The sequence below is a fragment of the Tympanuchus pallidicinctus genome, unplaced genomic scaffold (assembly GCF_026119805.1).
Source record: "Tympanuchus pallidicinctus isolate F22 unplaced genomic scaffold, pur_lepc_1.0 scaffold22, whole genome shotgun sequence".
NCBI lineage: Eukaryota > Metazoa > Chordata > Aves > Galliformes > Phasianidae > Tympanuchus > Tympanuchus pallidicinctus.
The window spans coordinates 13,871,916-13,895,219 of NW_026294739.1; the positions used below are offsets into that span (position 1 = coordinate 13,871,916).

General features: G+C 45.9%; 1 protein-coding gene and 1 long non-coding RNA gene across 8 annotated transcripts in view; one reads left to right on the top strand and one right to left on the bottom strand.

The window, feature by feature from the left end:
• Positions 1-23,304, bottom strand: part of LPP (LIM domain containing preferred translocation partner in lipoma) — a 310,262-nt gene that overhangs the window by 254,913 nt on the left and 32,045 nt on the right. The gene's annotated exons all lie outside the window — the stretch shown is intronic.
• On the top strand, positions 12,608-20,475 carry LOC128082638 (uncharacterized). Its single transcript, XR_008207757.1, has 3 exons — positions 12,608-12,854; positions 12,968-13,110; positions 18,259-20,475. It is a non-coding gene; the product is annotated as an uncharacterized LOC128082638 (long non-coding RNA).

Sequence of the window (23,304 nt, forward strand, 5' to 3'; positions counted from 1 at the left end):
GATCCGTCTAGGAAAAAGGCGAGCGCATGCACTGCAGCCTAACAGGCTCAGACACCCCGCTGCTTCCACAGAGGGCAAAAGGAGCAAGCTGAACCAGCTCACCCCAGCTACAATCCTGAAGGGCTGTTTCCCTGGCTTAGCAGCACTCAAGTTGTAAAGGCAACCTGGCCTTTGGTGCACGCAGTTGGAGCTGGGAGGATTACGTGACCTCAGCACAGCAATACTTGCCCTCTGTAGCACAGCTGGGCCAGGAACAGGAGTGTGGGACCGTGCAGATGCAAATCGCTGGGAGTCCTCTGCTAGCCCTGACAACCTCTAAGTCCATCATAGCAATTTCAAAAGCAGTCTGGGACTTCCATATCCAGGATGCAATTACAATATTACGTGCTAAAAAATAAAAGCTTTTTGCCACTGCTGCTTCCTCAGAAATCAACAGACTCCTCCTATGAGCACCCAGGAACCCAAGCAAGACCTTGCTAGAACAGGCTAGGAATTAGGCAAGAACACTTAAATGAATGAGCACCCTGGCCCATTTCCTCCAGTGTCTCATCCTTGACCTTGGCTGGTTCTTGACCCCTTGAAGGATAATGCAAAACCTCTATGGCAGGTACGCAGCAATGTGACCCACATGCCATCCCATCTCAGTGTCCCAGAGATAAAGACTAACTATAACCTGAGTCAAGAGGTTTAAGAGAGCTTCCAATTTTATTTTGTTCCCTTGCCAATAGTCATTAGCACTGAAGTAATTCTTTACATGCACAGAAGCATCCAATCTACCTTTCAATCTTACATCATTGGCTTCAACAACCTCCACGCTCTGAATTACAGGACAGTGATAGAGCTTTGCCTTTACCAGTTTCAAAATTGTCATCTTTCAGCTTCCACCATTACTCAGCAGCAATGAGCCCATCCAGCTACTCATCCTGTCCTTGCCATCTGCCAAACATGCTACGTCCCGTCCCTTCCCTTGCACCAGCACCTTAGGCTCATGCAAAAAAGCAGAGTCAGGTGGCAGGATCACACGGCCAGAAGCAGTCCAATGTACTGCAGGACCAGCTGTCTCCCAGCCAAAGCAACCACAATTCCCTGGGAGGAATGATCACATCTCTACCTGTGCTGAGTTCCCTGCACTCAGCCAGGAACCTCATCAACCAGTTCTGCCACTCACAGACTCCCTATGTCAAAATACTGTCTTCTCTACCTTTTGCCCAATGGATTCAGATGGAGCCAGGGACATTGGGAAGCAGCTGTGGAGTTGCTTGGATGAAGACACTCAGCTGAAACTTGGCCAGGGGAGGGGAAGGTTTCTAGCCTCATTAATAACAGCCTGAAATTAAAAGCAGAGCTTGTAGTACAGCTGTGATTCCAGCTACCCTGCTGCTTGTGTTAACAGTGTGGCTTTATTATGGTCAGGGATTAAAAACAGCTCCAACAATTAAAAGAAAGAAAAAAATAAAAATACGGAAAGAAAAAGAACAACCACCACCACCAAAAAAAAAATCAGTAAAATACAACATTCCTGTGGCCTGGAATGATTAGCAAAAATAAGCTATGGGCCGTCAGGAGAAAAAGTGAATGCTTCCTTCCTGCTGCCAGCCAGCCTGCTTTCCACACATGCCCCACTGAGTAGCCACATCCCGTGCCCACAGGACCGCCCAGTGTCCTGCAGGCCAGCACCAGCCACAGCCACTGGTCCCCATGGGGTGTCACCTCGCACCCCAGCATGGGTGCCCTGCTAGCATCCCACTCCCAGCCAGCAGCTTGGACGTGCTCCTCATTCCCACTGTCTAAATGCTATGGCAATAAAAACAAAAGGTCTTGTAATCAGTGACTAATGTGCCTGGAACTTGTTGGGAGCCACCAGCCCTCTCAGAGCAGCCAGAGGAGGAGGAGTAATGGGAGGATTAGGGCCAACCCGGCTGCTCTTAAGGGCCGGGATGAGGAGCGCTTGTTCCTTGGAGGTGAGCTGGTTGCCCAACCATTCCTCAAGAGATGAATACCTGCTGTGCTGTGTAGGATATGTTCCTGGAAAGCAGTGGACAGTGATGGGACGGCACACATAAGCAGCCCAACTGAGCACTTGGTCACAGTATCAAAGAGATTGGAAAAGACCGCCAAGATCATCTAGTCCAACCATCAACCCACCTCTGCTGCACTGTTAAGAAAGCCTACTTCTTCCTTACATAAATTAAAAGCAATAAATTCATGAGAAAGAAAAGCCTCCCACCACACCAGCAGGACCTGCTGCTCCCCTCTGGTTACAGCACACAGCGGCAAGAGGTCCAACATCACCAAGGAAAAGATGATCTTTCAGTGTTTGTTTCTGTTTTATATCATTACCACCCAAATTGCCCTCTGAGAACAAAAGCGGTTTACATCACTGCAGCACCCCAGCAGTAAAAGTTGACAGTGAAAGCACCAAACAGGTCTCAGAGCCCTGCCCCTGCTCTGAGATGGACACAAAATCACGTTCAATTCACAGCTTCCTTACCAGTGATGTGACTGTTAAATGGCACAAAAGTCCTTTGCTATTTTTGGAGGCAGAATGGTGGATTCAGGTGAGTTTTTGCTGCTCTAACGAAAAGATGACGATGCCTGAAGCAAATGAACAGTGCTAGTTATATGACAACGCGTGTGTCTAGGCAGCTGTTCTCAAAAGCATGCCAAGAACGTTTTACGCAGTTTAAACTCAGAAACTCTAAGCCAGTCTGTACAAACCCTTTAACATCCCCCTCACTGTAGGGCTACAAAGTACTTCAATAGAATTACACTTTGAGCCGAGTTTGCAAAAATATCACAGCTAAGGTGGCAAGTCCCCAGTAACCACACAGCTGTCTGCACCATGTCCAGGGCTGGTGTGACAGCATGAAGAAAACCCAAACCTCCTTCTTCCCAGCAGAAGTCTCCAGTATTTTGAAAACATTTACATTAAAATTAATCAACCCCACAACACATTTGCCTTCTCAGACACCAGAGCACTTTCTAAATACCAAGGTGACTGCAATCAAGAGTCGCTGTGGCTTAGCAGATTTCGGTGAATTGACTTCCGAGCGGTTTCAGCTGAAGCATTTTGCCTCCCCCATTTGCACTGGGCTGGGTGCACGCAGCTGCTGCACCTCAGCTATCGTTCAGCTGCAGTGGTGCAGCAGCTCCCTGCAGCCCTGCCATGGGAAGCATTATCCCCTCCTTCCAGGAAGGTAAAATGCAATCTCAAAAACGACACTTCACCAAAAAATAATAATAATTTAAAGAGGAAAAAAACAAAAAAAAGCAATCACCACCACCCGCCTCCCACAGTCCAAGAAATGAAGTTGTAAGCTATGCTGCCCCATCGCAATCAGTTTCAGCCCCCTGCAATCAGTCATGCTTTTAAACCAGCCCATTCATAACTTGTACCAGAGACAGAAATAATAGGGTGTCACTCAGTTACCCATGAACAGGAGGTGGAGCCCATGGTGTATCTAGCCTAGAATCTGCCAAGATGTGCTGCATGGGCATCTGCACTTGGATGATTCAGATCCTGCCTTTATAAACTCAATCCTACATAGGAAAACCGCCTGAGAAAGATTTCCCCTCTTGTCCCCAGATTCGCTGATTCCTCACATCACAGATTTTTGGGTGCAAGCCATGCCCAACCCAACACAGGCAGGTGGGGTTCACTGCACAGGTTGGTGTCAGGGCTGCTCCTAAGGACCTGTGCAGTCAGCACAAGGAAAAAACTGCCACGTGCTCAGACACCGCAAATGCCAAACTCAGGCGAGTTCTGAGCACTGCCTTCCCTTAGAGGCTTCACTAACAAATACCCAACCAAAACCAGGATGGACCATATATACATACGTTCCTCATTCCCACCAAGATTTTTTCAGTTCAAACCCACTCCTACTTCCAAAAGCCTGCGTTCCATGGGGTCCATATTTACCCTGCTGACAGCTGAAGTTGACATGTCAAGGAGAAGGGTGATCCCCTTCCTGAGCTTCCAAGTCTTAATGAAATAACCAGTTAGAAGTTAGGGTGGAAATCAACACTGGAACCAGTGGCCCTCATGAACCTAAACAGCTCCAGAATTAGAGTGTTATTGCAATTTATCAGACTCTACAAGATAACATATCGATCCCATCAAGGACTCACAACTTTGCACCTATACAATAGAAGAACACGTTCATTACAGATGTCATAGCACACCTACACTACTGTTTTTCCAGGGAAATCAATTCAGACACCTGCATCAGCAGTGGGTTTGTCACAGAGACCAAGTCAAGAAAGTCAAGGTTTGCCCCATTTCCCAGCCTATCACACAGATGCATACCACCCAGCTACCCAAAACTTTCCTCATTAAATGGCAAATCAACAACTCTTCTGAGGTGAAACGTCAAGCTTTGTTTTCCTTTCCCATTTTAGGATGTGCAAGCCAAGGAGACCTGTGAGTTGCTGCTTCTCAGAGAGACCAGATACTAATAGACAGCACCTCCCAGCAGCTCAATGCTGCTATCTTCAGCCAATCTCCTTGGGCCCCAAAAGATTAGCCACAGCCCGCCTTCTGATGGACAGGTCTGCTTTAATGGACACCTGAACCAAAGAAACTTGCACTGATATAGCAAGTAGGTGTCTGCATTGCCTCAACAAGCTTTCAGCTCTACATCACAAGAGGTGAGGAAGGCAGAGCTACATCCTCCTGTGAAAGTGGCACTTAAAATGGACTGTAATCATTAGTTGAGGATGTTCCTCAGTAACCGGAGTCACGCAGGCACCTTTACATGAACAAATACATTCCTTAGAGCAACCTGGAGCTGGAAGTTTTTTTCTGGGCCAACACAAGAGAAGGGATATGATTAGAAAAGCACATAATGTCACCACAGGTCTCATCAAGGGAGGACTTACTACATCAAGGACTAGAAAGAAGATCTGCCTGGTCTGGAGGCCAGAGGTCCAAAAGGCATGCCAAAAAGTAACTAATTCCCTTTCCTAAGAAACTGTGTTTTCAGCTGGAAGTTGCATGGCAGCCTTCCTACCAGAGGATGCAGCAGGTCAAGACAAGGGTTCATTCCTGGCCAGGCCAAGTGGGGACATGGTACACAAGAACAGACGGCGCTTTGCAAACAAGGGCTGAAATGCTGCAAGGACTGCATCTGTGGGGCTTTCCATGGACAGCAAGGGACGCTGCTGGCCAGGCTGCTGGCCATTGGGAAGCGTTGACTTGCAGGAGCACAAGGACAAGGGTCACATACTGAGATATGTGGAAAAATAGCCCAGTGAAGACTTACAGCACCCAGCTGCACTGCAAATGCCTTGCAAACACCTTTGGTTTCTCTTTTCTGTGAAAATTAAACACAGTGGCATTCTATAAGAAAATTGTCACTTAAACTCCTTATTAAATGTAATTTCCTCTCCCACCCTTTTTCATTAGCAACACTCAAGCATTCATCAAATCACACTTATTTCCAGGCAAAACGTTAGTCTTCTTACAGAGAGCTTACATATAAGCATTGTCTATTGTTGTAAGTTAAAGTTCCACCAAAAAATCAATTCAGAAGCAAAGTATCCATTCACCTGAATGGGAATTTAAGCAAACAAACTTCACATACAGGGAAACCCGTAAATGCTTGGAGAACAATACTTTTATGAGTAAAAATGCAGCAGCATCCACATTACTTTCCCCTTCTGGGCAATAGTTTTCCACTTTAATATCATACAGTGCACCTCATTACTATTCTCGTTAAATAATATCACATTCAAATCCATGCTGCAAGCATCCCACTCACTGCAAGAAGACTTCATGAAGGGAGAAAAAAAGTGACATTAAAGGAAAGCAATCTATAGTAGCACATTACACCACACCAATTTCAAGCAGGCTGTCATACTGATCACACCAGACGGCATTTTAGCTCCAACAGTATCCTTCAGCAAAACATCCTCGTTACTGCATTTCACCAAGCCCTTTTGAAATGAATGGTACAAATTCTCTCAGTCATTTCTAAAGGAGTGCACTGCTCAGAGCGCTCTGACTTCACATCATCTTTTCCAATAACCTGCAGAGCTGTAAGGCCAAAATAGGCCATCTTTAAAGAAGGAATTAAAAATAAATAAGCCAGCACCTGTCTTGGGACACAGCTACAAAAGAGGGCTGTGAATCCCAACTCAAAGGAGTGCTTATGTGCAATCTCAGATCCAGGCCAACTCAGAAAATCACTTAATTACATGATTAACTTCAACATGTGCTTAAGTTGCTTTGACTTCCTGGGGACTTAAGCATATACTTAACGTGCTTTCCTGTACAGAAATACTCTCTTAAATCAGATCCTGTTTTGAAAGGATGCTGCATATGTAGGCACACACACACACACACACACACACACCTCCTGCCCTCGGAAAGCTCTGGCTCTTCAGCCAAGCTGCAAATCAGACTGCCTTAACTTTGTGCCTATGTATGGAACAAAATGTTCCACCAGAGCTTCAGAAAGGCATCTGAACTGGTTTCATCATGAAGGAACCCTGTTTTTTCAATATACAGCTTGAGCCCCTCAAAATTTCTTTGCTTAAATCCCTCCCTGCACTTACGCTACTCTCTTGTGGTTACAGTTAATTGCAAGAACATTGCTCCTACAGCTTGCCTGATAGAAAAGAACTCCTACTATGTAGGGGCTTGGTTTTCCCATTTTGCCTATTCTCAATAAAATGCAATAAATTATTATTATATATGTCGACATTGCAAACAACTACAGCATCCATGCTGAGTGCCTGCACAGGGGCATGCTGTTTCTCAGTGTGATCCGAAATAGCCAAGATATTAAAATCCCACAAAGAACTGTGTTTCTAATGGAAGAATTGATGGGCCAGATGTTGACACTAATGATTATTTTGCCAGCCCGGGGCAGAGCTCAAACCTCTCTAGGTTAGAGAGCCTTGCCCTTCCGCATTCCTCTGTGCCCACATTACCACCCTCCCGAGATGCTTGCCCACCAGATCAACGCACAACATCCCTCCCAAGCACCAGCCCTTCCCCCTCTGCTAATCATCACTCCCAAAGCACCCAGAAAAGGATCAACAAGCTCATCAGTGCTGAAGTTAGCACGGGAAAAGAAACATCTTGCATTAAGGTATCAAGTGTTGCATCTAGGTTTTGGATTCCACCAGCTCAACAGCTCCTTGTAGCCTTCCCTCATTCAAGGTAGCCCTGGCTGAACAACACCCAACTCTGCCTTAATGCTCTGTTCAGCAGTGCAAGATGGCTTTATGTTTACATCCTGAAATCCCTGCCTGTCTTTTGGATGCCACTCAGTCAAAATATGATGGGAAATCCCGGCACCTACCCCCTAAGCACTTCTGTCAGCCGACAGAGAAGGAATTTGGAAGGTCCCTCTGTGCAAGTCTTGCCCTAAATATGAGATGCTCCAATTAAAGGCTAAACACCTGTCCTCTCAAAGCACACAGATGCAGCTATACTTGATGAGCAGTGGAGTTACAGGAACAATTAGAAAACCAGGAAGAGCACTGATCCCCTCTGCCTGAACAGACTGCCTGTCCTCACAAACACAACTAGTAAGATTTACTGTAACCAGGTCAATGCATTGCACTGATGCCGCGCACCTCTCTCACAGGGTTGCAATGCCCCAGACAATAGAGAACACCAGAGACAGCTTTGGCACAAGGTGCACCTTTTTCAAAAACAATCTTTAATGAAGCATGAGACAGCAAAGCCCAGAGCTTTTACTCACTTATTTGCAATAACCTCAAAAAACGCAGGTCATGGTGCCAGCACATGCCAGGTAGCAAATGCAGGTAACTACTGCTGTTACAGAGGCAGTCATTGCTGCAGACGTGCCCTGGGGAAGTACTACTTGTAGAAACTGATTAAAAAAAATGAAGTGATCTCATTCTGTGTGCATCCCCTGTACATACTCTGACCCCCAGGATTTGTACACACCCCTTTCATGGCTCTCTGTGACTTTCCATTTCAATGCTTGTCAAGGAAAGCTCTACTGTCAAGTTCAATTTGGCATCAGCAAAGGAAAGAGTTCAGAAATTTATAGGTAGTTTCAGGCCGTCTGTTTGTGCCAAGTCCCTTGCCTGCATTTTCAGTATATTAAAAGAAAACAAAAACCACAAAAACACAGTGGTTTTCAGTAATTCGTCTCTCTCCTGACTGCTGAGGGAATGACCTGCTCAAACCATTGGAGAAACTACATACTTCAAAACACAAAACTGATGGCATGCATCTAGTCAACAAGAAACAAAACCGAAACACACAGTTTCCCCAAGCTACAGAGGAAAAAACGTAGATAGAAGGGAATGTATTTCTTTGGAGCCAGCACTGCCCTTCTGCCCGAATTATAGCCCAGGCCCACCAACATAATGCAATTTCTATCTTTGCTCTTGCAGGATTTACTCAGTTAAGCTGCAAGGGAAGGAAGCAAGTTACACACTACTGCCAGTGTGCAACTGCACATGTGAACACAGATGAGGATGAGGTGAGATCAGGACAAGCTTGCAGGGATTTAGCCCAGTAGGTGATTTATTCCATGACAGTCCAGATTAAGAGGGCTGATTGCCCCTTTGGCCTTACAAGCACTCACGTGAGTGAACAAGCACGTTTTGTATCAGAAGGAAGGGAAGGAGGCGTTACCATTCAGGTAAATACACCATGAAAATAAACAGAGGAATGGCACTTTGCATGTGATTAGCATGGCATCTCCCGGGGAGCCCAGTACAATTTACAAAGAAATGCAGCAGGAAACAGGCAGCCTCAGTCCTTCTGCCCTGTTCACACTGCAGCGTATTTCTTTCATTTCTGAGTGGCTGGCTGTTCTCTCTCAGTTCTGGTTAATATTATTTGTATCTTAATGCTTTCTAGGAACCATTCCAGCTTTACAATACAACAAATACCACTCAGTAGAGGAAACACTTAATCTGCTTGGCCATGCTTCACATACATCACTTTAGGAACTGGTTCATGCAGTCAGATAAGCTGCCTGCACCACGGCCACAGCTCTCCCCACACACTGAGCCTGATGGGGATGTGCCCTGCAAGCTCTCAAGGTGGCTCTCACCAAGGGTGGTGCTGGGTTGAATTCTGGAGCTCCTCCTGAAATCCTCCAAGGAGCGTGAGCAAGCAAAATAAAGAGAAAACCACAGAAGCTTGAGATCAAAGGACTTTTTGGTTCTGTTTCTTAATTGCACTTACATTAGGTATTCCCCATTTTCTTCCTCTTGGTCTCACCAATATTCAGGTCTTTCTGCAGCTATCACTGTCACAGTACACACCTGACTGAGGGTAAGTTTTGCACAACACCTGGGAGGAGGTTTCCAGAGCACCTCTTACGAGAAGGAAAGCCGAGGCACAGAGAAAGCATGGGAGGTGTTTGCTTTTTTTTTTTTCCCCCTAATCTTCAAGAATTTGTTCACTTGAGACTATTCATTGCGATTCTACATTTCCACTTAAACCCTATCAAAACATAGGCCTAGGTGATTGGCCTTTTAGGAAGCACTGAAAGTGTCCAAAGTTACACAGGGAATTCATGACAGAGCTGAAAACAGTTCTGGGATAATCCCAAAGTTACCAGCACAGCAAGCTACTATGTTTGCAGCCTAACACACGCCTCCTGCTCCAACCACTGGAGAAGCCACATCGCCTCTGACAGCCTCAGCAACTTCCCAACTTGCTCATCCTGAGTTTCTCTGCTGTTCTAAGCATCACTTTCATTCATAGTGTAACCCAGGGGTCTCCCCAGTGAAGAACAGAGGACACAGACCGGTTGCACTTCACACTGTAACTGACTGCAAGTCCTCCTCCTGGAGAAGAGCTGACACACTCCTTCAAGACAGTGTAAAAAGTAGGAAGGGTGCAAACTGGCATCCACAGCCATTTTGCATCTCTTCCATCCCCACTGTACCACTTGCTGAGAGCAGAAGGTCAGCAAAGACCCACTGCTTGCTACCCATGGAGTGAAAAAACTCACAAGGAACTCACACCATCACAGACTGGAAGGGATCTCTGGAAATCACCCAGTCTCTTCCTTTCCATCATCACTTCCAACTCACTTAAACCTTGCTGTAAAGCAGCCTGAATGATTTGCTACAGACTCAAACCAGACCCCAACCAAGGGCCGATTTTTGCTGCTGGTTTTATCCTGGCACCAGCTTGAGCCCAAAGGACTCACTTTACCTTCTGTCAATTCAGAAGCCTTTTTCTCCTCCGTGCAGGGATATAACCAGATGAAAGGCATATAGGTCAGCTCCTCCCCTGCAGTTCCACCTCTCATTTGTAATTGAGCATTATCTACTCTCAGAAAGAGAAGGTAAAAGAAAACTCAGAGGAAAGATCCCAATCAAGGAGATCTGCTCCTTAGGATGGGCATGAGAAGCTAAAAAGGGAAATATTTACTGTCGCCAGTCAGTTCCAGGGAGGGGAGAAGGCAGCTCAGTGTTTCAGCGGTGTTAATTATTTACCCACAGATTTTCTCAGGAGCTTGTAACTCACACCGAGCACCTCAGGAGCCCATCTGCAGGGTGCAAGCAATGAGGAAACGAAGGAGGTAGAGGCTGAGGAGATACCCTAACTCAGCAGGAAAGTGTTACACTTCAAGGCCACAGACTGACAACTTGCCAGAACCACTCAGTTAGACAGCTGAGAGGATGGTAAAAACCCAGAGGAAGGCAGAGGGCTGTTAGGTTCCCAAAATAGAGAAAGCATAGATGGTGGTACAACTCAACAAGCGTGTCATCTTAAAGTACTGCACATCAGACAGTACCTGCCAGCATTAAGAAAATCCTCTCACTCTGCCTCCTTCCAGCAAACCCACTTGGTGCTATGGAACAGCAGGCAGGTTCTCCTGGCCATGCCTGGAAGCCTCCTGGAAACTTATTCCCCAGGAAAACTCATTGACCTCCCACCAAAACTGGGAGACCACATTCTGGTGTTCTGAAGGTGTTAGGAACTTTGTGCTGTACTGTTTTTCTTAAACTGAAGAGGAACTAGAAAGTTCAGATTCTGAAAAGGTCTGTGGGTTTCATTAGGGGCAAGGGGGAAGGTGCTTAGGAGTTATTTTTTCCTCAAAAACAGAATGTGCTTTTTCCTGTTTCTTTCTAATTTTTCCCCCCATACACAAAATACTTCCCATTTGCCAGCCACGCTCTGGTTTGAGCTTCATGCAGTAGCAGTCTCCACCAGTGACAGAAGGGAGCTGGTTGGGTGTTTCAACCAGCTTGCACAATCCCAGTATTTGCAATGCCCTCCTTTCAAGCTTCAAATTAATCCCCTGCTCATATTAATGTTTGTTTTCTTCTATTAAATTAACCTTTAGCTCGCCTCTTATGCATTACTAATCAGCAGATTGAATCAACGCATCTTAGTTTGAGGCAGGGGATCTACTTGAACTACTTTGTTCTCGTACCAGAATCATTGCTATGCTGCATCCAGCCCAGGCACATCGCTCCTTCCTGCAGTCAATCCAACAGCCCACTCCAAAGCATTGCTTTTGGGTAGCTCCTATAATTCTACTCACCACACATCACAGTAAGTGCTTGCTTGTTTCTTGTTTCTTGGTTGTGTTGTTGTTTTTTTTTCTTTAACCAAGTAACATTTTCAAACCACGTGACTTTTTCCAGTTCAAATGTTAACAAGACAGTGGGGAAAAAATTAGTGGGAAAGTTAGTCAATTCTCCATAAGCTTAATGCAACACCGCCCTCGCTCTCTCAGGCACCAACAGCAGTTTTCACATGTATTTCCCTCACCATGATGTTTTACCATCACCAAGATTATTCTAAATTTTAGTGGGTTTTGCCTGCTAAGATATTTAGTATATATATTCTCTCTTTCCATCACTTTTCAGTCACCATTTCTGAATGCATTAGAAATAGCTGTTCTCTCCTCTTTGACCAAATTTCCACACATTTTATACAATATTCTACTTTCAAGTGCCACAAGGTCCAGAGGGGATCAGATAGGAACACAGAGCAGATGAATCTCATGAAGTCCCTCCAGGCTAACTCACAGGGATCAGCTATGCAAGATTTAGGACAGAAGTTGTAACTTACAAACCAGGCCATCATGTTTCTCAACAGTTGGCCACAAAGCAAACTAAGAAGGAAGCACAGGGAGATCATCATGCCACATCATTTCCTCAGTCCATAGGAGCATCAGCAAACATTTGACATGAGATGAAGGCAATCTCTGTCCTACACAACATGCTAATGGCTAAGTTATCACTTCTAACCCAGTTCACCTTCCTGTTTGAGCTGGAACCCAGTACTGACCAGTCAGTCCTATCAGATGAGAGCACGCCCAGATCCATGAGGAGGAAGGAGAGTTTTTCAACACTCCAACAGCAAAGAGTGCATAGTTTCTAGACTCCAGGCTGCTGCAAGGCGCATGGAGCAGCTCTACCCACAAACAACACTTCAAGAAACGGCCAGGCCAACCAAGATATTTTCTCCATATGATCCACCCAAAGCCCACAAACTTTTGTTTTGCTGACTTACAGTCACCAATTACATGAAAAGGGCTCAACCTTGTAGGAAAAAAAGTAAAAACCCCTGTTTTGTTACCCTTGTGGCAACAACTTCAGTGTGTCTTTCAGCTGCCAAGAGCAGCTCAGTCCTGGGCACTGGGGAGCAGAATCCATTGCTGCTCATCACCCTAAGCCAAAACCCAGCCTACACGTTCCTGTTACTGTTCAACCAGCATCCTGCCTTCCAGACCAAGGTCCAGCACCCAAAAGAAAGCATTTGCCAGCACTTTATTCAAGCGAGTGCTTTTTAAGAAAGGGAAAGAAAGGCACTTGGAACAAAAAAGAGAGGATTCCTTATCAATAAGGAAAGCTGCTGGCTCTTCACTGGGGCACCCTTCTGCAAAGATGAGGTATGCAAGGTTGGAAAACGGGGACACGTGGTTTAGCCACAGGTTTTGGATACCCAGGAAACTTTTACCTTTATTCTTCTTTGTTCTTTTATCTTGTGTTCTTCTCCAAAAAGAAAGAAAATATAAAAAGAAAAAACAGACTGGAGGTGCCAAGTTGCTCATGGGAGAAGAGATGAGTGCAGCACCGAGCTGTGGTGCAGTCAGGAGAAAGCTTTGCCACTGGTCTGACTGCTTGATCCCAACAAAACACCAGCAGGTAAGTGGGCAATTGGCCCAGATCATACCATGCACCTTCTCTTTCCCTAGGAAACATGAGATGCAGGATGCAAACATGTCACTGGAGAGGCAATGCCTGTTGGGTAGCACCAGCAAAGCAGGAGGTTACATAGAACCCTGCAAAAAACAAAACTCAACCCACAGCCCTCACAGCCCTTCTGCCTGCGGGGATGGGACATTTCACAAGCCCAGGCCCTGCTGCAAGTCCTCCTGCTCCACCAGGGCAGTGACCACTGGCAGAGTCATGCTGCCCACCCAGAACAGCAGCACCACCCGCCAGCTCGCTGAAATCTGTGCCTGTTTTACATAAGCCAAGCAAAACAATCTAAAATGTTACCTGGTGTTGCCAACCCGTGCCATGGGTAAATGCTTTTGAGATCAGGGGCACATCTTTATTTAAATGGCAGCTGTATAGCAGGTGGAACATCAGCTTCATTCACCCCATTCATTTGTGTCAGCCCCTTATGCAACCAGGTGCAAGCACATTCCATCACTCACCAGCCTGGTCATACAAAAGGACCACATGCCAAACAGGGCACAGAAGGTGAGCATGCTGACCCCTTTATTAAAACCAGGATCATCCAGCTTTTTATAGGAAACGTGATCTGCTAAGAATGCTGTGTTAGCATAAAATGAACTGCAAAAATTCCAGGTTGTCACATCCAGCTGCACAACTTGGGATCTGCCCGCCCAGATAATAACTTCAAAAGACAAACGTCTGTGAAAAAGATGCCCAATGCAGATCAATTTACTTTGGGAAAAACAGAGAATTTTTCCTTCCCACTTGAGTTTGTTCCACCTTCCGATACAGCCTGAACAAAATCAAAAAAGGCATGTGCATTTTGGAATGAAGCTGCACGCATATGAGGTACTTGCAGAAGAGCTATGGCAGAACAACTTGTTCTTCTATATCTATTCTGAACTGAAGCTCAGTAGCAGATTCAGAATACTTCTGTGTAAACAAAACATTCTGACAAATCAGTTAAAGTGGCACATAGAAGCTCAAGATCTCTACAGAAACATAAGGGCACCCCGACCCAACAAAATCCAGACAACATTCATCTCTCTTTCAGAGACCTGCCTTCCAGTCTTGAATGTTAGAAACCATCAGTCCATCCCAAAGCTGATAAGATTGGCTTAAAAACTGACACAACAAGAGTTAGCATATATAGCAATTTCCCCCTTACTCACTCTTTGTATAAGGAGCACATTTCCAAAGCTTTTCTACACTACCGTGAGGTCTGGAAACTTAAATTTCTGTGAATATCTAATTTTTACAAAAAAGTAATTATAGATACAAGGGAACGAGAGTTCTAAAGGACATAATATGAGGCAGAGCTTGCAACAAGATAACAATCATTAAAAATCACTGAACACCTTGAACATTAAAGTCAAGACACTCAACAGGTCAAACCAAACCTCCATTCTGTTACTGTTGTTTGTGATTTCAATATTCTAAACCAGCAAGTGCTTCTGAAGAATAACCTTTATCCCCCCTTCAACATCTTGCTCCTCATCAAGAGCACTACTTGGAGTCACCTCCTGTATGCTCTGGTTCATTTTCAGTCTCTTGGGGCCACCATACCCAGGTCCCCAGTAGAGTGGGAAAACCTTTAGGAAGCCATGCTTATTGAAGCAGAAGTTTTTCCAAAAGGTTTTTCAGGTTTAGGATTTTATAAACTAGATTGCTTTTACAAAATGGAAATTAAGGACTCCGTCTCAATTGGGATTCCATTACAGCCACCCTGATGAAAACACACACTTGGGTCCTTTTTGGCAACATGGATTTGTTCACAACAGCCAACTCAGTCCACATGGGCATCTGTTAGATTCACACTCAGACAGATGCAGGTGCTGCCTTGTATGATGCTAGCCACGGCTGACACGAAGCTGATTCAGACCTGAATAGTGTTACTGAAGCACTATCTGCACTCGAAGCGGTTTAGTGTTACTGGGCTGAAAGGAAGCAGTCAGACATCCTGTTTATAGGCTGCAGAGCCCTGCTGGATAAACAAGTGCACCTCAGTTAAAACCAGGGTGGAAAAAAAAAAAGAGAGAGAGAAAGACTTGGTGGGTGTCAGGATAACGAAATACCAGCTCAGCTACATGCCTGAAAGTGAAACGCGTGGCTGCCAGCCTGCCCTACGGCCCCACGTGCTGCAGGGCTGCAGAATGTACAGAATGTGCCGGCAGTCCCACTGCCACAGCCCTGCTCATCTTTCACCCCAGTGCTGGGCTGCTTCCTGGCATCCGGTGACACGACGCCCCAGCTATTTTTCCACCCTCCCCGTGCCGCCCACACTCCTGAAGCTTTCTATGCATTTTGGTTTTTATCTGTTGCCAGCGCCTGCCAGGGCTGCACTGTGGATGCCTGGGGTTTCTGCAGGGTCAGGAGCAGGAAGGGCATCTTGCAAGGTCAGGGGAAGCTGTGGGCTGCCTCTCGTTGGGACTCCACGAAACCTCCAGGTTAATGGGAGGTACCAGGCTCAATATCATGAGTTACTTGCATACGTGGTCAGGCAAGAGTGAGTAGGACTGGGCCAAAGTTCTGGGAGGGAACTACAGGGCACAGAAGAGCACTACAGGCATCCTATTGCTTGTGACCTTAATGAGGGATTGAACAAGATGAGAGAAAATATCAAGGCTCTATCCTGCAAAGCTCTCCCCCAGGAGAGCTCCATGGAGTGACCAGTGAGGGTCACTTGCTGCTCCAATGAGCCCAAGCCCATCACACACACATTTCATTGGTTACCCTCCAAGGCAGGCAGAAATCCTCACCCATTCAACACTTCTGACACTGGTGCAGTGCAAATGGTAACCAGAACAGGCAACACAGTTCACTCCCAGGCTCAAGAGGCAGGAACCAAACCCCATGCAAGTCCCACAGGGACTCCCCCTATCTGGTCCATCTTCATAGCAATATCTGACTGCTCCTATCCCACCTTCACTACACACACCTTTACTGCTCTGCTGACCATTTTTGTCCCTCACCAGTGAAGCCTCCCATCCTCATCAGCCAACCCAGAAGGGAATGCTTTGGCTCTCATCTGTTTGCTTACAAGACAAGCATCCCGACGCAGATAAAAAAGACCTAGGTCTGATGTGACTCCTCACAGCTCTGTTCCCTTTTCACAGCCTTTCCCTGTTTACTAGACCTCTACAAAGGAGGTAGCAAACCCCAACATGTTCTCAGGCTCTGCCAGTCTGAAGGACTCCACCCAGATCTGGTCCAAAGCCTGAGCAACAGAGAATTAGCCCTGCATGTATGAGCAATGCTCGCTGGCAGTGCCAGTGCTCCCCTTCCAACTGCTTTCATCACAGCGTGCCTGGCACAGCCCTGTCAGCACCTCCTGACCACCACACAAAAGGGACGTGCCCACTCTTACAGATCCTCTGGACAAGGCAGAACCAACAGGTTCCTGGATGTTGAGCTGAGGCCTGGGAAACCAGAGAAGTGCTCTCAAAAGAAAGTCTTGAGAATGTCATCTCTCATTTGTTTCCTATCCTACTCCATCTCGTGCTGCCGAGACAGGTCTGACTCACAGTAGGTTTCCACAGTGCCTGACACAACAGGTCTGCAGGCTCGCCACCAAATAAAACAACAGTGAGCATGGGGTGACCCATGCTTGGCTGGGCAGCCCTGCTAAGTGAGACCCTAATTCTCAGAGGCAGGACTTTAAGTAATTGTTAATGAACTCGTTTGTTAGCTCTGAGTACTCCTGAAATCTTTATTCTGCCTCCTTTCCAGCTGGAAAGCAAGTTCATTGAGAATGAAAGCAAGAGACTTGCAGGGAGGAGTGACAGATGCTGCCTGACTGAACGTGTGAAAAAACTGACAGGCAGAAATAATGCACCTCACACGTCTTATGGTGGCAGTGGAGCAATAAATAATCTAATAGACTCCTAAGGCTCATAGTACGCTTGTAGCGTTGTGTTCTCTTTTCAGAAGCCACTCCCCACACCAGATGACATCTGTCATGGTATAGAAGTTCCTGGAACAGGGAGATATTTTTAAATCTCTCAATGTGGCACAAAACTGTGAGTGTATCAGCCAAAATACCAGCCACCAAAGCATTTATATATAGACTTGCACATACCATATATAGATGGGAACATAGACAGATACGTGGTATCTACCAGCACTGCAAACAGACATTCTTCTGCCGGTCTCCAAGAAGCACTTGACAAGAAACTTCCCAGGCTGCCGCTCTGCCCGCGTCACCTTGCCTTGTGCATCTCTCTCCATCAGCTCCTGCTCCTCCAGGGCAGTAAGTACTGTGTCTCAGTTCTTAAGGATCATCAGAATGTTGTCCTTCCTATCATATTTTCTTGCACCTCCTCCTGCCCCTCTCTGCTTCGAGACACTGAAGTCCCAGTGATTTGGTTTCCCTGTGCCCCTGAGTACTTCTGTGTACACACACCTTCAAAAGCAGAGCCCAGGGCCCCCAAAACTTCCCTCACCTTATTGAGATAGGCCCTGAGGACGGATTAAATGATCTTTAAGGCAGTCCAGTTCCCTTTGGATACAGATCCCTCCAACCTGTGCAAACTCTCAAGTATGGTTCCTATTAGAGACACTAACAGAGAGTTGGTCCTAATAGCAAAAAAAGATTTGCAAGCCCAAAACAAGCAATAGCTCCCCATGGAGCAGCTGTAATCACTTCCCAGGAACTGCACTGGCACTGAAGTTATCATGGGGGAAAAATACAAAAAATACAAAAAAAAAAAAGAAAAAAAGAAAAGTGGTTTCAGACTGTGCAATTCATTTTCACATAAGCATCAAACATGCATCAGCATTTCAAGCACAGAGCAGCAGCCCTCGCAACCAGGTTGATGTTTAAGCCCTTGATACAGTTATCTACCTAATAATAACCCTAAAGAGCGCTCCTTGCCTGGCCACAAGCCAGACCACATACATGCAGCCTCTGCATTTTTTTTTTCTTCTGTTTTAAGCTTTGTCAGACATGGAAACATTGACTCTGACAAATTCAGACTCTTCCGTGGAACGGATTGGCTGCGATTTCTTTTTTGTTGTTGAGGAAACCATGACTGGGGGGCCTGGGGAGTAGAGACGGAGGGGAAAACTCGTGTATTTTGCTTTCATGTGTACTTTATTTTCTCCAGTCAGGAAACAGTGAGAAAGGATCTGACCTAGTTGCTGTCAGCTGTGTTGGAAGTGATTTTATCAACTCCACCTGCTTAATGGGGATATTATTCAAGACTGCAAGGACAATGATTTGGAAACAAATGAGCACCAACCTGTGAGTTCTCCAGGGACAAATGAAGAACACTTGTGCAGGACACCAGTAATCAACAATAGCAGGACAGTCTCCAGACTGAGAAAGGAAGGAAAAGGGGGAGGGAGGGCTGAGCATCTCTGTGTGTTTGCCTGGGGAAAAGAGATATTACCAGGCCAGCTCAGCTTGTTCAAACATTTCAGAGTTTGCTCCACATTAATTTCAGTAGTCAAAAGCACCAAAAGAACTGCTCTGAGAGACACGGCAGCTACATCTGCGGGGGAACATCATGTCCATGTCAAGCTTTCAAAGTCTTATAAACTGCAAGGAGTGCAACACAGTTTCTTAACAAGCAGCAAAGAACAGCCTCGACAGAACAGACTGTAATATAAGGTACCACAGTGCCACTTATTCCTGCTATGGATCCAGTGTGCATCACTAGGCTCAAATATAGCGTAGCCTCAGTGAATCACATCCTGCAGACCGCTACTTATAGGTGAACAATTAAGGGAAAAGAAAACTTGTGGCATCAGAATAACAAAGGAGCCTCTAAAGAGCAGGTGGACAACAGCACACAGTGAAGCAACTGCTGCAGAAGGCACCACAGAGACACTTGATTGGTGTTTTCAAAAATATATATGAAAGGAAGAAGGGAAAAGGAACTTTTTCATTTTCTAACATGAGCAGAAAGCCCCAGGTCACTGCCTTTCCAACCATTAGGGCAATAGCAGCACTCACTGTGGTGTTCTAATCTCGACAAGGACGCTCTGGGCAGCAGTCTCACTGTGACCACCCAGCACAGTGCTCTGAAATAGCCTCGTATTTTATGTATGTTTTAAACAAACAAATGGCACGTAAGCACAGATAGCATCATGTACACAGCCAGCTGGTAGCACAACACACGTATCACCAGTAAGACCCTGTGAATTCTTAGTGTGCAGGTCACACCCAAACATTTCTCACCATCTATTCTGTCTCCACCACATACTCCATTCCCCAAAGGATTTACTATGACAACTCCATGAGCATCCGTCAGCAAGGCTGAGACAATGCACAACACATATGGGTCAAATGGGAAAAAAGCCCTTCAGCCCTGAGACAGGTCCCTTCTGCACTTTCTCCCACTGGAATTACAGCAAATGAGGACATCTGGGGCCTCATCTGAAGCCCTGAGAAACATCAGTGTGGTACACCTGCCTCCCTCAACTGCTGTATATACGTAGACATGAATTTCCCTACATATGTATACAATCAGTGAGACCAAACGACTCCACCTAAACAAATGCCAGGCATTCGATGCCCATGCATAACACAAGTAGGTGAATTTTTGTACGAACTCACCAACTTTGCCCTGACACAGTCAGGGAGGTGGATCAAGCCAAGGAAGAAAGAAGCCAATGCCCTTTGCAAACAGGCACAGCAAGGTACCAGTCCAAGTAAAAACGCCGTGCCCAGCACCTTTGGAGGCATTGCCCAGAGGACAGTGGTTAGAGATGAAAAGGACACACCAGGAAAACTCTTCCATAGGAGTTGATATTTCAGCTAAGTAAGTTTCTGTTTAAACAGGCAATAATTACGTCCACTCAGGAATTTCTCATTTTCACCACTTAAAAACACCCAAAGCTGCTTTGAGGCTTTTCCTTTTTTCTCTCCCACCTTTATTTGCTAGGTAAACACATTTGCGTGAGCCCTGGATCCCACAGCATTCAGTTTCTGCAGCATCAGCTTAGAAGCAGAGCAGCAGCGACCCAGACAGCTTCAGCAGGGCATCCTGGCTCCTGCTCCTGACACGCTCATGAGAATGCAAAATCCCAAACCATCCAGCTCCTCACAAGATCTTCTCCCAGTGTGGGATGAAGCAGAAGATGTCATTTTTGCTATCTGTGCTAAAACTTACTGACACCAGGATTGCCCATGAACTCCCTCACAGGTTGAATTGGTCACGTGAGCCAGTTTTGTTTCTGCTTATGAAGTAGTGCTGCAAGTTTAACAGTAGATCAAGGCCTCACTTGAGGCAGGTAGGAGGTGTTCTACTACTTCAAACACTTTGCAGCCTTTACAAGAGGATGCATGGGTCAGTGCAGTGATACCCACTGTCTCCTTCACGGGCAGATCACAGAATCACAGAACTGTAGGGGTTGGAAGGGACCTCCAGAGATCATCGAGTCCAACCCCCCTGCCAAAGCAGGTTCCCTACAGCAGGTCGCACAGGTCGGCATCCAGGCAGGTCTTGAACATCTCCAGAGAAGGAGACTCCACCACCTCCTTGGGCAGCCTGTTCCAGTGCTCCGTCACCTCACTGTAAAGAAGTTCTTGCGCACATTTGTGCAGAACTTCCTATGCTGCAGTTTCTGGCCATTTCCCCTTGTCCTGTCTCCACTCACCACTGAAAACAGTCTGTGGATATGCCACACCAATGGGTACAGCCCCATAGACAGCATCCATGCCAGGCTGTGAAAACTGCACACCAGCACTATCTCTTGCCTACCACCACATCATTCTGCCCATGAAGATGCTTCTGATAGCCACAAGAAGACAGACAAAATAAAGAGAAGCGGGAAATTTGGATCAGTCCCTGGCCTTGACATATGTACACGTATACATGCATAAAGATGAATGCATATGCATGTCTGTGCCTGTGTGTGTAGCTTTGGGCAAGTCCCTTAGCCTCCTCACTTACTGGAAGTAGGAGGGTAATACCATTGCCCTAAATGCACTGTAAAAGCCAAGGGCTGTGTAAATATCTGTAGGCACAAGGAAGCCCAATATCTGCACCTCCTCCCCATCACTACAGATAATGAGAAATTTCAGCAAAGACACACCACTAAATGTCTCATCAGCCCGAGATCAGTGGCAACAGCCCAAGGAGGTTGCTGGCAGATATCCCATGACACTTTCTATTATGTCTCTTTGTATTGCCTTATGTTTTGCACATCTGTTGACCTTCTTGCCAAAGAGGAGAGCAGGGAGCGGCTCCTCATCAAACAGATCTGCTCCTTGCCTTCAGCATGTGAAAACCCCTTACAGTGGCCAAAAACCTCTTTTCCTCTGAAAGCAGGTCGCCCCCACCACATTCGGCCCCCAGCTCATTCAAAAAGGAAGTTCTCAGCTAAGATCATGGTACCATTTTGCCAAGCTGGCCACGAACTGATTTGTACCACAAGACCACGTCTCTGCAGCCTCTGCAGCATCTCACAGGAGAAGGGGAGGGGGTGGGAGAGGGAAGTCATTTTTGACAATGAAAACGTAATGGAACATTTTGTATCGATCTATGGTGGAGTCAGTCATTTTTAGAGTGATTCGCCTCTTCTTTCCACCCCCAAATTATGGACTACAAGAAATGAGCCTAGATAATGGGCAATTTTAGATGCTCCAAGCCCAGGTTTTTTTCCTGCTGAAACAGCATACCATGATAGTAGATGGACTGAGCTCCAGAGGAGATGCCCATCAAGTTTCCACACCATTTACGAGCTACAAAGAAGTTGTCTCTAACTAATGGGGGAAACAGAAAAAGACCAGTCTGGAGAGAAAATGAGAAACCAGAAGAAAGATCTGGAAAGCAACAGCAGTGGAAGAAGACACACAAAAAACATGTGGATCAGGCATGAAATCCTTCAAGATAAAAATAAAAACAAAATTAAGAAAGAAGGAGGGGAACCAGATTTTGGACGAAAGGTGAAGTTGTTACTGCTGCTTCAGGAAAACTCAGAGCTTTACGGACACTGGCCATAGTATAAACACCAAAAATTAAGACCAACTATTTCCAAAAGGAGAGAAGAAACCAGAGAAAAGGAAATAAGCTTGGTGACAGTAAATCTTTCCTTGATTCCTTTGGTCCTCAGGACTGGAACAAAACCCCTGCAGAATCTATGGAAAGTCCTAAGGTCTTTTTCATGAACTGAGAAGTATGACACAGGAACCAGATGACCACTAAGATTTCTAAGCTCAGTTCCATGGAAGTTAATGCACAAGGACCCGAGTGCAAAGATTACTTTTCTTTTACTAGGAGTGGATACAACACAGCAAAACCTACTGCTCCCACCTATTTCCCATTAGATCTCACTGAAGTGCAGTCTGTCTCACTTGAAAAACAGTTCATAACATACACATCCATATTAAATATGTACACACACATACAAGCCCCCCTGTGATTTGTTTTCTCTGGAGGACTAACTTTGATAACGTTAAGCAGAATTTCCTTATGCACTTGCCTACTAGGGTTTTTGCAGTGGTGCACATACAAAATTTCATGGTGTGTAACCACCCTCACCAGATGCACAAAGCATTCTAACCCAGCCAAGAGACTTTCCAGCTCTGGAATTCAGATGAGACCAACACTCTCCATTCAAGGTAGAAACTGGTACTTTATACACTGAGAGATGACTAATACCAGTAGCTGAGTTACAGCATAACTTTTAACACACAAAAAAAGAAAAGTTAAGGTCATCTTGACTCTCATCTACAGCATCCCACAGTGTCCCCTCCCACAGCTGCCTCACTGCTCTTTTTTCCTCCCACAGCTTTTCTCATTTTCTGCCCTCCTCTTCAACCTTATTTCCTTTCAGGTCTTCTCACCTCCTTCCATACCCATTCACCCTCCTCTGTCTATCCACTCTAGCACATTAAATACCCTTCCCATCAGCCATACTTCCCACCTCCGAAGTCTTTTTCTTCTAGTAACCCCTTTATCTAGATTTCTATCTCCAGCCCTCCCTCACCCAGCCCTCAAGTGCATGTTTGTCCACCTTGGATTGCAGACTCTTAAGGAAAAGAACCGGCTTCTACTCCACCGTTAAAGCTTTTACGAGGTGGGTAAATGATAAATAAGCGGTCTCAGCATTCCAGGGTAGCTCAGTGTCAGTTCCCTCCACCGAGCTCCCTCGGTGTTTGCGTTCCCTCCACAGCAAACTAATCAGCACTTAAGACTTTTTCTTCCT